At 34.2% G+C, this 13,482-nt stretch overlaps 1 long non-coding RNA gene across 2 annotated transcripts; it reads left to right on the top strand.

Annotated features, from left to right (window-relative positions):
• The first annotated feature begins 9,515 nt into the window (after positions 1 to 9,515).
• Positions 9,516 to 12,860, top strand: LOC110714467. 2 transcript variants are annotated; one of them, XR_002510118.1, is made up of 4 exons: positions 9,516 to 9,945; positions 10,049 to 10,173; positions 10,977 to 11,180; positions 12,572 to 12,860. It is a non-coding gene; the product is annotated as an uncharacterized LOC110714467 (long non-coding RNA). The 2 variants fall into 2 exon arrangements; XR_002510117.1 differs by having other exon boundaries at positions 9,517 to 9,945; positions 12,576 to 12,860.
• The last annotated feature ends 622 nt before the right edge of the window (positions 12,861 to 13,482 follow it).

The raw sequence follows: 13,482 nt of genomic DNA on the forward strand, positions 1-13,482 counted from the left end.
TGGGCCTAATAAACTTCTTTATGAATAAAAAACTATTAATTGTTAATGATATATACAAACACACATTCAAAAATAATTTTACTTAAGCGCTCATTCTAAACTTACTTGGCACCATTGGTTATGAAACTTTATCATTACATTATTAAACACTCCAATTAACATACTGTATTTTATTTCTAAAAAAAATGAAAAAGTTATGTGTTCAACACTTCAACGTGAGAAGCCCATTACTTAGTGAGAGACAAAGTTAAAGAGGCAAAGTTGTAAGAAACAACTTGTTCCAATTTCCATAAAATAATTTGATCCAATTTCCCAGAAAATAATTTGATCCATTTTCCGCATGCCTACCACGAATATTTATGACAACATATAATTATCATATATGGTTATAAACGGAATTATACGACCCCGAGATGTATCTCCTAAATTCTCAAGCCTTTTTGACACCTGACCCCGAAACCTCAAAATTTTCTAAAAAAGCGTGGATATTAGGCTTCAATTTTGGAAAATTTTACTTTTTTTCGCCCGGAAATAAAAATTGACGAAATATTTACTATGGTCCCTATTACCCTCCAAGAGTCCCATTAGGTGGGTGGAACCATCCAGTTTGCCTTTAAATGACAAATTTACCGATTTACAACTTGCACCGATTTCATTAACTCAAACATTCCACGAACATTTATGACAACATATAATAATCATATATGGTTCCAAACGGAATTATATGACACCAAGATGTATTCCCTTCAATTTTAAGACTTTTCGACACCGAGTCACGAAACCTTCAAAATTTCGCAAAATTTTGGAATATTTTGACTTTTATCGCTCAGAAATAAAAATTTCCAAAACATTTACCATGATCCCTAATTTCCTCCGGGTGTCCAACTAGCTAGGTGTAACCATCCAATTTGCTTTTAAAACGACCAATTTACCGGTTTACAGCTTACACCGGTTTCATTAACTCAAACCTACCACGAACATTTATGACAATATATAATGATCATATATGGTTCCAAACGGCATTATATAACCCTGAGATGTATCCCCTAAAATCTAATGGCTTTTCAACACCGGACCCCAAAACCTCCACAATTTCTCAAAAAAGTGGATATTAGCCTTCATTTTTGGAATTTTTTTGACTTTTTTTTCCGCCGGTAAATAAAAATTGCTGAAATGTTTACCATGGTCCCTAATACAATCCATGAGTCCAATTATGTGGGTCGAACTATCCAATTTGCCTTTAAATGACGAATTTACCGGTTTACAACTCGCTCCGATTTCATTAACTGAATCCTACTAAGAACATTTATGACAACATATAATTATCATTTATGGTTTAAAACAGTATTATATGACCCCGAGATGTATCTCTTAAAATTTCAAAACTTTTCGACACCGGGTCCCGATACCTAATAAATTTATCAAAACGCATGGATATTAGCCTTCAATTTTGGAATATTTTAACTTTTTTTCGCCCGAAAATAAAAATTGCAGAAATGTTTACTATGGTCCCAAATACCCTCCGGTAGTCCAATTGGGTCGGTGGAACCACCAATTTTGCTTCTAAACGACTAATCTACCGGTTTAAACTTTCATTAACTCAAGCCTACCTCAAACATTTATGACAACAAATAATGATCATAAATGGTTCCAAACAACATTATATGACCCCGAGAAATAAGCACTAAAATCTATAGTCTTTTCGACACTTGATCCCGAAACTTCCAAAATTTCTCAAAAAACGTGGATATTAGCTTTTAATTTTGGAATTTTTTAACTTTTTTCGCCCGTAAATAAATATTGCCAAAATGTTTACTATGATCCCTAATACCCTACATAAGTTCGATTGGATGGGTGGAACCATCCAATTTGCCTTTAAATGGCCAATTTACCGGTTTAAAATTTGCATTGGTTTCATTAACTCAAGCCTACCACGAACATTGATGACAACATATAATGATCATCTATGGTTCCAAATGGCATTATATGACCACAGGATGTATCCTTTAAAATCTCAAGGCTTTTCGCCACCCGGCCCCAAAACCTACAAAATTTCTCAAAATGTGTCGATATTAGACTTCAATTTTGGAATTTTTTGTCTTCTATTCTCCCGGTAATAAAAATTACCGTAATTTTTACAATGTTCCTTAATACCTTTTGGGAGTACACCTGGATGGGTGGAACCATTCAATTTGCCTTTAATAGTCGATTTACCGGTTTACAAATTGCACCGGTTTCATTTACTCAAGCCTACCACATACATGACAACAAATAATGATCATATATGGTTCCAAACGACATTATATGACCTCGAAATGTATTCCCTAAAATTTCAAAACTTTTCGACACCGGAACCCGAAACCTCCAAAATTTCTCTAAAAGCGTGGATATTGGACTTCAATTTTGGATTTTTTTGACTTATTTTCGCCCGAAAATTAAAATTGCCAAAATGTTTACCATAGTCACTAATACGGTCCGGGAGTCCATTTGGGTGGGTGGAAGTTGTGAAACCATCCAATTTGTCTTTAAACGACCAATTTATCGTTTTACAACTTGCACCGATTATATTAAATCAAGCCTACAACGAACAATTATGTCAACAAATAATGATCACATATGGTTCCAAACCACATTATAAGACCCGAGATGTATCCCCTAAAATGTCAAGATTTTTTGACACCGTATATAACCTCAAAAATTTCTCAATAAGTGTGGATATAAGCCTTCAATTTTGGAATTTTTTTACTTTTTTTCGCCCGAAAATAAAAATTGCCGAAAGTTTTACCACAGTCCCTAATATCCTGCGGGAGTCCAATTGGGTGGATGTATCTATCCACTTTGCCATTAGACAACCAATTTACTAGTTTACAACTTGCACCGATTTCATTAAATCAAACCTACCACGAACATTTATGACTACAAATAATGATCATATATGGTTCCAAACAATATTATATGACTCCGAGATGTATCCCCTAAAATTTCAAGACTTTTCGACACCGGGCCTGAAACCTCTAAAATTTCTCAAAAAGCGTGGATCTTAGCCTTAATTTTGGAATTATTTGGCATTTTTTCGCTCGAAAATAAAAATTTCCGAAATGTTTACCATGGTCCCTAACACCCTCCGGGAGTCCAGTTGGGCGGGTGGAACCATCCAATTTGCCTTTAAACGGCCAATTTACCGGTTTACAACTTGCTCCGATTTCGTTAACTCAAGCCTACCTCTAACATCTATGACAACATATAATGATCATATATGGTTCCAAACGGCATTATATGACCCCCAAATGTATTCCCTAAATTCTCAAAACTTTGCGACATCGGGCCCCGAAACCTACAAAATTTCTCAAAAAGCGTGGATATTATAGCCTTTAATTTTGGAATTTTTAGACTTTCTTCGCCAGGAAATAATAATTGCCGAAAAATTTACCATGGAACCTAATATCTTTCGGGAGTCCAATCGGGTAAGTGGAATCATTTAATTTGCCTATAAAGGGCCTATTTACCGGTTTATAACTTGCACCGATTTTATTAACTCAAGTCTACCATGAACATTTATGACAACAAATAAAGATCATGTATAGTTCCAAACGACATTAAATGACCCCGAGATGTATCTTCTAGAATTTCAAGACTTTACGAAACCGGGCCCCGAATCTTCCAAAATTTCTCAAAAAGCGTGGATATTAGCCTTCAATTTTGAAAATTTTGCCTTTTTTTCACACGGAAATAAAAATTGCCGAAATATTTTCCATGGTCCCTATTACCGTCCGGGAGCCCCATTGGGTGGGTGGAACCATCCAATATTCCTTTAAAGGACCAATTTACCAGTTTACAACTTGCATCGATTTCATTAACTCAAGCCTACCAAGAACATTTATGACAACAAATAATTATCATATATGGTTCCAAACAGCATTATATGACCCCAAGATGTATCCTGTAAAATTTCAAAACTTTTCGACATCCGGCTCGAAACCTCAAAAATTTCTCAAAAAGCGTGGATATCTTCAATTTTGGAATTTTTTGACTTTTTTTTGCTCGGAAATAAAAATTGCCGAAATTTTTACCATGGTTCCTAATACCCTCTTGGAGTCCAATTGGTTGGGTAGAACCATCCAATTCACCTTTAAACAACCAATTTACCGGTTTACAACTTGCATCGATTTCATTAACTCAAGCCTACTATGAAAATTTATGGCAACAAATAATGATCATTTATGGTTCCAAACAGTATTATATGACCCCGAGATGTATTCCCTAAAATTTCAAGTCTTTTCGACACCGGGCCCCGAAACCTCTAAAATTTCTCAAAAAGCATGGATATTAGTCTTCAATTTTGGAATTTTTTGACTTTTTTTTTCGCTAGGAAATCAAAATTGACAAAATGTTTTTCATGGTCCCTAATACCCTTCGGGGATCCAATTGGGTTGGTGGAACCATCCAATTTGCTTTTAAACGACCAATTTAATTACTGGTTTGCAACTTGCACGTATTTCGATAACTCAAGCCTACTACGAAGATTTATGACAACATATAATGATCATATATATATGGTTCTAAACGGCATTATATGACCCCGAGATGTATCCCCTAAAATATTAATACTTTTCTACACCGTGCCCCGAAACCTCCAAAATTTCTCAAAAAACGTGGATATTAAAATCTTCAATTTTGAAATTTTTTGATTTTTTTTTTGTCCAGTAATAAAAATTTCTCAAAATGTTTACCACGGTCCCTAATACCTCCGCGAGTCCAATTGGGTGGTTGGAACTATCCAAATTGCCTTTAAACGACCAAATTATCGGTTTACAACTTTGCACCGATTTCATTAATTTAATCTTACCACGAACATTTATGACAACAAATAATTATCATATATGGTTTCAAACGACATTATATGACCCCGATATGTATCCCTTAGAATTTCAAGACTTTTCGATACCGGGCTCCGAAACCTCCAAAATTTCTCAAAAAGCGTGGATATTAGCCTTCAATTTTGGAATTTTTTTACTTTTTTCGCCCGGAAATAAAAATTGTCGAAATGTTTACCATGGTCCCTAATATCCTCCGGGAGTTCAATTGGGTGAGTGGAACCATTCAATTTATTTTAAACGGCCAATTTACCGGTTTACAACTTGCACCGATTTACCGGTTTACAACGACCAATTTAATTAACTTGCACCGAACCCGACTTGAACCGAAATTGACCGAAACCTATTTTAACCGGTCAAAACCCGAATTTAACCCAACTTGTTACGAACCTAACCTGAATTCAACCCGACCTATTCCTAACCCGAACCGAACCTAACCCAGCCTATTACAAACCCGACCCGAAATCAACCACACTTGTTATTGATCTGACCCAAATTCAACCCGACTTGTTATTAAACCAACCCCAATTTTACCATACCTATTACTTACCCAACCTAAAAATTAAACCCGGTCTGTTACTAACCCGACTCAAAATTAATACGACTTGTTATTAACCCGACCTATATTCAACCCAAATTGTTCCTGACCCGATTTCAAATCACCTTAAATGAAATTTAGACCACCTTATTATTGTTGATCAAAGCATTTTGTCTTGGGAGACCAAGTCGGTCCAGGCCAGCAAAAGAAAGGAGCATCATCCTCAAATTTAAGAGTTAAATATAGTATATATTTGTTGTATGGTCAAAGGAGATAATTATCTTCTTAAATTATAGACTATAGTTCCCTATTATATTGCCATATATATTATAGTGGGAAGGAAATAACTAGCTTGATAAAAATGATAATTATTTATTTATAGTTAGTTGAACCCGTCTATGACCTGACTTGGAAATGACCCGACCTGATTGTAACCTGCAAATTACTGACTTGAACATAACCCGACTTGAATTCGAGAATGACCCGACTTGAAAATGACCTAACCTGATTATAACCCGCAAATTATTGACTTGAACCAAACCCGACTTGACCCGAGAATGATCCGACTTGAAAATGACTCAACCCAATTATAATTTGCAAATTATTGACTTGAACCGAACCCGACTCAAACCCAAGATTTCCAGACCTGATACTAACCCGCAAATTATTGACTTGAACCGAACCCGACTCGAATCCGAGAATTACCCTAATCCGTTTTAACCCGTGAAATCCCAAATTAAACTCGACCTATTGTTCACCGGACCCGAATGTAACCCGACCTGTTATTAACCCGACCCAATAAAGTCGATAAGAAGTATGACCCGACGTGACCCGACTCAAGCATGACCCAACCCAAACCCGACCCGCATAGGTTATGGAACTAATCTGAATTGACCCAACCCGATCCAACCCGTTTACCCGAATTGACAACTCTAAATATGATTAATAGTGACAACGAGAATTATTTTTATTGAACAGTCTATTATTCACACACTATATAACTACGGAGTATATAAAGTAGCTTGGTGAATTCTCTTACAAGTGATAAATACTCCATAGCACTTCGTTCGTACTATCTTCGTTTTTTTTAGTTGACACGTTTTGACTTCAGCACTATGCACACATCTCTCTTTGACCGTGTTTTGTGCTTTATACGTAATGAAAATTATAGTCATGTAGAATCTTGATTGATTCGTCACGTTATATACTTTTATGATATTAACTTTTCATAATTTTTGCTTATCGATAATTAAAGATATTAATGATTGAATAAGTGCATTGACAAACGTGACTAAAGAAACGTGTCAACTAAAAAGAACAGAGAAAGTATTTAATAATAAGCCATTAATGGAGCGAATGTACAAAGTAGCATGGTATATTCAGTATACTAGAAAATTTCCTAGGACATTGAACGCACGCTTGATACATGTGTTCATGGAAGCGTGCCACTGTTGACTTTGTTGCTCAAAATCATATCTTCTGCACTGTCTATACCAGTTCTCAGATTGAATAAAAGCTACAGGTCAAACAACTCAAAATTCTTTCAAAAAAAATAAAAATAAATCAATCAATATACTTGTATTGCCATCCCCCTTTTTTTTTTTTTTTTTTTTTAAAAAAAAAAATTTAATTTTTAATTTTTTTGTTTTTACAGTATTACATTTTACACTTGGAATTGTGGTGGAAATAATAATATCGCTTAATATTTTAATCAATTAATCTTACGGTATAGAGAATTAGTTAGAAAAAATTAATTTAACTAGCAAACAAAAGTAATTATTTATAGCGATCAATTAGCTGATCTAGAAATCTAATTATTCATATCATGTCCAGTGTTGTAAAGTGTCTTCTAGTCTATAATATGGAGTAACTTGATAATATTCAAAATGAGTTTAATTTGACATAACTGATAAGTAATAAATTGATAATTATGAGGAGTGTATGTCTCCTTTGACTTTTTTTTTTCATGAACTTTCTTCTCAGAGTCCTGATATTAGCATTAAAAGTTTTGTACTTGTATTCACAAATAATTGAGATATCTCAATTATTTATTCTCTTTCATGTATGTATCAATAATTGAAAGCTTGACTTTGAAGAATAACTGTAACATTATTACAAGGAGTATAAGTTGATAAAATTCAAATATTTATTGATGATGAACGTTTGAACTAGTCTTGAGTTACTTGTAAAAGTTACTCTATGATACGGAAATACAAACTAATAATGACCATGAAAGGAAGTGCAACACTTATTAAAATATAGAGAGGGTAAAAGTTGTTCTATAATGTGGAAATACACAACTAGTTGTGACCATAAAATAGGTGATAGGATGAAGAATGAGATGGTTATGGAGTTATATTGATTATAGGAAAAATTAGGGTTAGCCTTTATTATTATTATTAAAATAAAACTAGGGTTAACTTACTTCAAAGTCCAAACCCAACCTCATATTATTTGAGGGCAGAATATTCAATATTGAATCTAAATTTATGATTTTTTTTTTGGGAAACACAAAGTTATGATATTTTTAGTCAAGTAAGAATGTGGATTTGAATTATCGCCACTATCACAATAGATGTTTTATTTTTTCTTTGGGTGAGATTAACGTTGGACTTTGGGATCCAACATAAGGCCCAATTACTTATCTTGCAAAACAATTAAAATAAATAAATAAATATAAAAAATTCATTGTTAGTAATTTTTACTGTAAATAAAATCGAGGTGATCAACATTAACCCGACCCGCTAGCCCAACCCGAAAATAGGAGGGGTTTGGACAAGCATAAAAACACATTTTTAGTTAAAAAAAACCCGAACTTGGCCTGAAAAAGCCCGATTTGACCCGACAAGCCCGCTACCTTTTTACGGGTTTGGGCACAAGATTTGTGTTAAGGCTTAGTCCGGCCCGATTTTTTATCACCTTTAAAATAAAAGTAGTCCCAAATTATTGCCCAAAAAAAAAAAAAAAAAAACTAGTCCCAAATATTTCACCTCGAAATTTGTTAATTACTTGTTCAATGTCTATGTCTACAACTCAACAGCCTAGGACCATTTTTACCTTTTACAAATCTAGAATTCTGCGACCCCTCTTCTTTTATCTAAAGTATCTTTTACATAATTGAAATTAACAAAATTAGAGTTTTCCATAGAGCAGTCAATCTATCACCTTTTTTTACCTTAGGCATTGTGAGGTCCTTCTCATTTGTTTCGTAATCATTTACTTTGATTTTGTCCCATTTTCCTATCATAGCTTCTCCATACCACCAAATGACATACATCAGTACGGGTTACATGTTTTTTTTTTTTTTAAGGGCGAGTGATAAAAAACAATCCTAAAATTACTTAGAATCCAGAAGAAAACTTTAATCCTTTACTAGCTCACTCTCAAGAATACTAGATATGAGTACTTGGATTTCCATCAAGTCGAGTTCACCCACTTGTTAGGATTTCTTCTTAGAAGTTAACGAAAAACTAAGACTATCATAACATTTCTCATCCTATACGAAGTAGTCAAGCCAGTATGAGAGTGAGGGATAGCTCAAGTGGTTAGAGTTTTCCTCCCGGTTTCAGGAGATCCTGGGATCGATTCTCACCCCCGCCCTTGTGGCTCTCTAAACACCAAAAGTAGTCAAGCCAGTAAACTCGTAAAGCCCAAACATATCAATCTTAAAATGTTAAAGTATTAGCACAGAAATAAATATAGGGCCTGGATCAAAAGGGCCCAACTTTGGCCTAAGAAATTTGGAAGTGGGCTTTAAAACCTTTCATAGGTGATCATATATATTCATATCATCATTATGTTTTCAGTCCAAAATAGGGAAGCATTTTAACACAACTGAAAGTGAAATCTTTAGCCCCTTGGCCTCCGTTTATGCATACTTAGGACATGTTCAGAAAAATTAGTTGTTATATTAGCTGATTCACCTAGTTGTCACTAATGAAAAAATTGTCATTCGTAACAGGCTATTTGTAATGGGCAAAGCTATGCCCGTTACATAAAATATATCCGTAACGGTCAAAATAACTGTCCGTTACAAATATATAATATTCGTATCGGGCAAAATATTGCCCGTTACGAATACTTAGTTATTTGTAACCGACATCATGTGCCCTTTACGAATACTTAGTTATTTATAACGGACACCATGTGCCCGTTACGAATACTTGGTCAAGCTGATAAGGAAAGCCCATTAGGGTTTCAAACTTTCACTCCCCTTAGCCGTCAAACCCCCTTCCACTCATCCTGTCTCTCTTCTCCTCTCTCCTCCTCATTCATTCTCTCTTTCTTCTCGTCACTCAAACTGAAGCAGTAATTCACCACCCTTCTCAAAATCTTCTTCTTCTCTAACTCTCCCACTAAAAACCCCAATTCCCAAATTTCCCCTCTTTCTCTCTCCTCCGAATTGCATCAATGGCAGGCGATGGACCCAATTTGGAATGTCGGATGTTCAAGTCTCGTTACCTAGAAATGGACATGGCGATGATGTCATGATGATGATTCAGGTGAAGAAATCGCTGATATGTGTGGGATTTTGTACGAATCTCGTTACCCATATTAATTTATTTTTTTGAATTTTGATATTTATAGCTTATATTTGGGATCTAATTTGATATGATGCCTTTTTTTTTTTTTTAAGGGATCTCAGTCACTAGTGGAAGGTTATTCTAAGGACTGGATTGGTTAATATTGATAATGAAGAATTGAAGGTCGTAGAAATGATGGTTTCATTAATGGTTTTGGGGTTTTTTCAATCTTTCTCAGGTTTGCATTTTCTCTCTACTCTTTTCCTCTCTTACAATTTTATTAGCTTATTATTGTTTTGATTTGCAATCAAATCTGATCTTTACTTGTGTATTGATTTTAGTTTGACTGTATTTTGACTTTGTTTATTCAAATTGTGGTTGATTCTATGCAATTTGATTGATTTTAGCTTTCAAATTTGATGAAGGAAATTTTCAGGTTATGGTTTTTAGTTTCGACAATGTTTTATGGTGTAGTCCTTGTTCAGCGTTTTCATGTGATTAATTGATTCAATTTATGTAAACTTATTGTCTATATTGTTTCCAAAAAAAAAAAACCTTATTGTCTATAGCGTTTTGAGTCTTCATGGATTTGCTAATCAAGCATTAGCCCTTGTTTTAAGAGATCATATCGTAGTTTGCTGTAATTCTGACCACCCATTGACCATGTACAAAACTTGTATCAACAATTTAACATTAGTTCCTGGTAGTCCACTAACTTCGAAAACTTGGTGCAACATAATGAGGCTTACCTAATACCCACCCATGTTTCAACTTAGAAAAGTAATTAAAAGAGGCAACTAACATAATCTCACAATGAGTTCAACGTGGATATCATTCAAGCCAGCCTTGGACCCAACGATCATCATTAAATTGTACAAAAAGAACATGATGATTTAGCAATGAATTAGCAAAATGGATTAACAGCTTGGACTCAATGTTTCCGTTGAATTATTAATTGATTATTGTTTATTGTTGTTGCTGTTGATGTTGTGCTAGGGAGTGAAATTCATGGTTGAACTTAAACTATGTTGTCTTATGTAGTGGACCCAGAGAAGATGCAACCAGAATTGGTTCTCCTGGTGTTGTTAGGCGTCAAGCTGTTGATATCTCTCCACTAAGGCGTGTTAATCTGGAAATCTATCTTCTTACTATTGGAGCTCGTGAGAGTGCTTTCATGAACATCAAGACCATTTTCGAGGGCCTTGGTGATGAACTCATCAATGCCGCCAAGGGTTCATCCAACAAGTAATTTCACTCTACCCGTAACCACTGTTGATGAATTGTTGTCCTGAATGTTGCTACTTGGGCTTTAGTCAATAAGCTGTCTGTTTTGATGAATGCTCTATAGTTAGCTGTGTATGCTCGTTGATGTATGTGTGGGCAACTGACTAGCTGTACAGTTTTTGACATGCTGAATTCAATGTTGAAATGTCATTGTTTGAAAACTGTAGTATTTTATTGTATGTATTCTAGCTTGAATTAGTAGGGAACTAGGGAGTAGGGATAGATCAAGGTGCTAGGCTGCATTATTTCTTATTGGATTGGTTTCATGTAACGTCATAATTCTTAAGTAATTGCTTCATGAGCCATGTATTAATGCTACGAGTATAAGATTATATGGTAAATTTACTCTCTTTATTTATTTATTTAATATGACAAATTTACTATAATACCAAAGCTTATACAGCCAATTGACTCTGAATCCTAGGCCTTTGATAGTGCAATATGGTATGAAATGAACAACTTTATCATTGGATTTTCTAATAAATCTTTCTACTATTATTCTTTAATTTTTTATAGTGTAGGATGATCTTCAAATTTCCAGGTTATTAAGTTTCAATGTAGATATTTTTTATTAGTTGTTTATATATTCAATTTCACGAAATAGTGATGGTAAAGTAGAAATATGTATGGATTTTAATTAGTTTTTGTCAATATTTTTAGTATTGTAAGGTTCTATTGGTTTTAATCCAATATCCTAAGCTCATTATTAATAATGGCTTATTGATTACTGCAAATTTCAATGTTTATTTCAGGCAGACTTGAAGTATATATTGGTTTGAATAAAATAGTTTTTCAATTGGGTTGATTTGATTTTTATTCCCCCCTCCCCTTCAAGTCTCTTGTATAGTCTTAATTAGTTTTCTACATGTTGTACTCCTAATTAACCTGTTATGCTTAATTTAGTTTCATATTTCTGTATTGGTGAGAATGATCTTTTTGTAGGACTTGGCTTAGCTCACATTTCAGATCACTGTTGTGTATCAATATTAGTTTAGACGATCATGCGTCTCTAAACACATAGCTTAAGTTCATTTAATGATTTTTTTTATATGAAAGCACGTGAAAAAAGTTGGACAATTGGTTGGTAAACTACAAGTAGACAAACTGAATTAGTAATTTGCATGATAAGTGATTTTGTGGTAACTGTGTAACCCTTACTTGATTTTCCCTTGGTTGTAAAGTGATAACTAACTTGATTTTCCTTTATCTATCTCTTCACTTGCCTTGAATATTGTACTACAGGCTAGTTGTTATAAGCAAATCAGTACACTTTGTGCCATATTTCCTGTTTAACTCGCATTTTCATTTGATATACTTCATCCATTCTAATAGTTTAACCTTTTTTTTTCAAGTCAGTTTGGACAGAAATCATGAATCGTTGCTAAAAAGGATGGAAGATATGGCTGTACAAAATTTGTTAAGCAAGCTTCATCAAGACAGCATAAAATTCTATCTTTCAAGTTCTTAGTCTACTAAGGAATATAAGCTTATTTAAATTTTCATGTTGTATTACGGAGTATTATTTATGCAGTAGACTTTTGACTCATGTTAGCGAGTTGTTGTAAAGTCAATTTGGACATTTGTGAAAGTTGTATTATTGATTTTATAATTAAATATTGATAATTTGTTTTTTGAAATCAATTAAATATTGATAATAGTAATTAAAGATTTGGCATCATAGCATGTTGGCAGTATCACCTGCTGCATTTTTTTTTTTTTTTAATTTGGCTTCAATTGTATTTGTAACGGGCAGTCAAACAGTCCGTTACAAATAACGGGTCATTTGTAATGGGCAGTCAAACAATCCGTTACGAATAACGAGTTATTTGTAACGGGCAGTCAAACTGTCCGTTTCGAATAGCGGGTTATTTGTAACGGGCAGTCAAACTGCCCGTTACGAATAACCCATTATTCGTAACGGGCACTTGAAATGTCCGTTACGAATAACCCGTTATTCGTAACGGACACTGCCCATTACAAATAACACTAGCTATCCGTAACGGTGACATACGTAACGCCCGTTGCCCGTTACGGATAGGCCTTTTTTGCCCGTTACGGATAGCTATTTTTCCACTAGTGTGTCATGGTAGATATGTGAGTAGATAATTAGATATGTTAGATGTGAGAATACAAGCTAGCTATTATTTAGTATAGAAGTAATAGAATATAAAATCCAATCTTACGTCACAAGCTTCAACCATCATGATAAACCATACTTACAAACCAAACTCAGGCTTAATAAAGATGATCGACACAAACTAGC

The sequence above is a fragment of the Chenopodium quinoa genome, unplaced genomic scaffold (assembly GCF_001683475.1).
Source record: "Chenopodium quinoa cultivar QQ74 unplaced genomic scaffold, ASM168347v1, whole genome shotgun sequence".
In the NCBI taxonomy this organism is placed as follows: domain Eukaryota; kingdom Viridiplantae; phylum Streptophyta; class Magnoliopsida; order Caryophyllales; family Amaranthaceae; genus Chenopodium; species Chenopodium quinoa.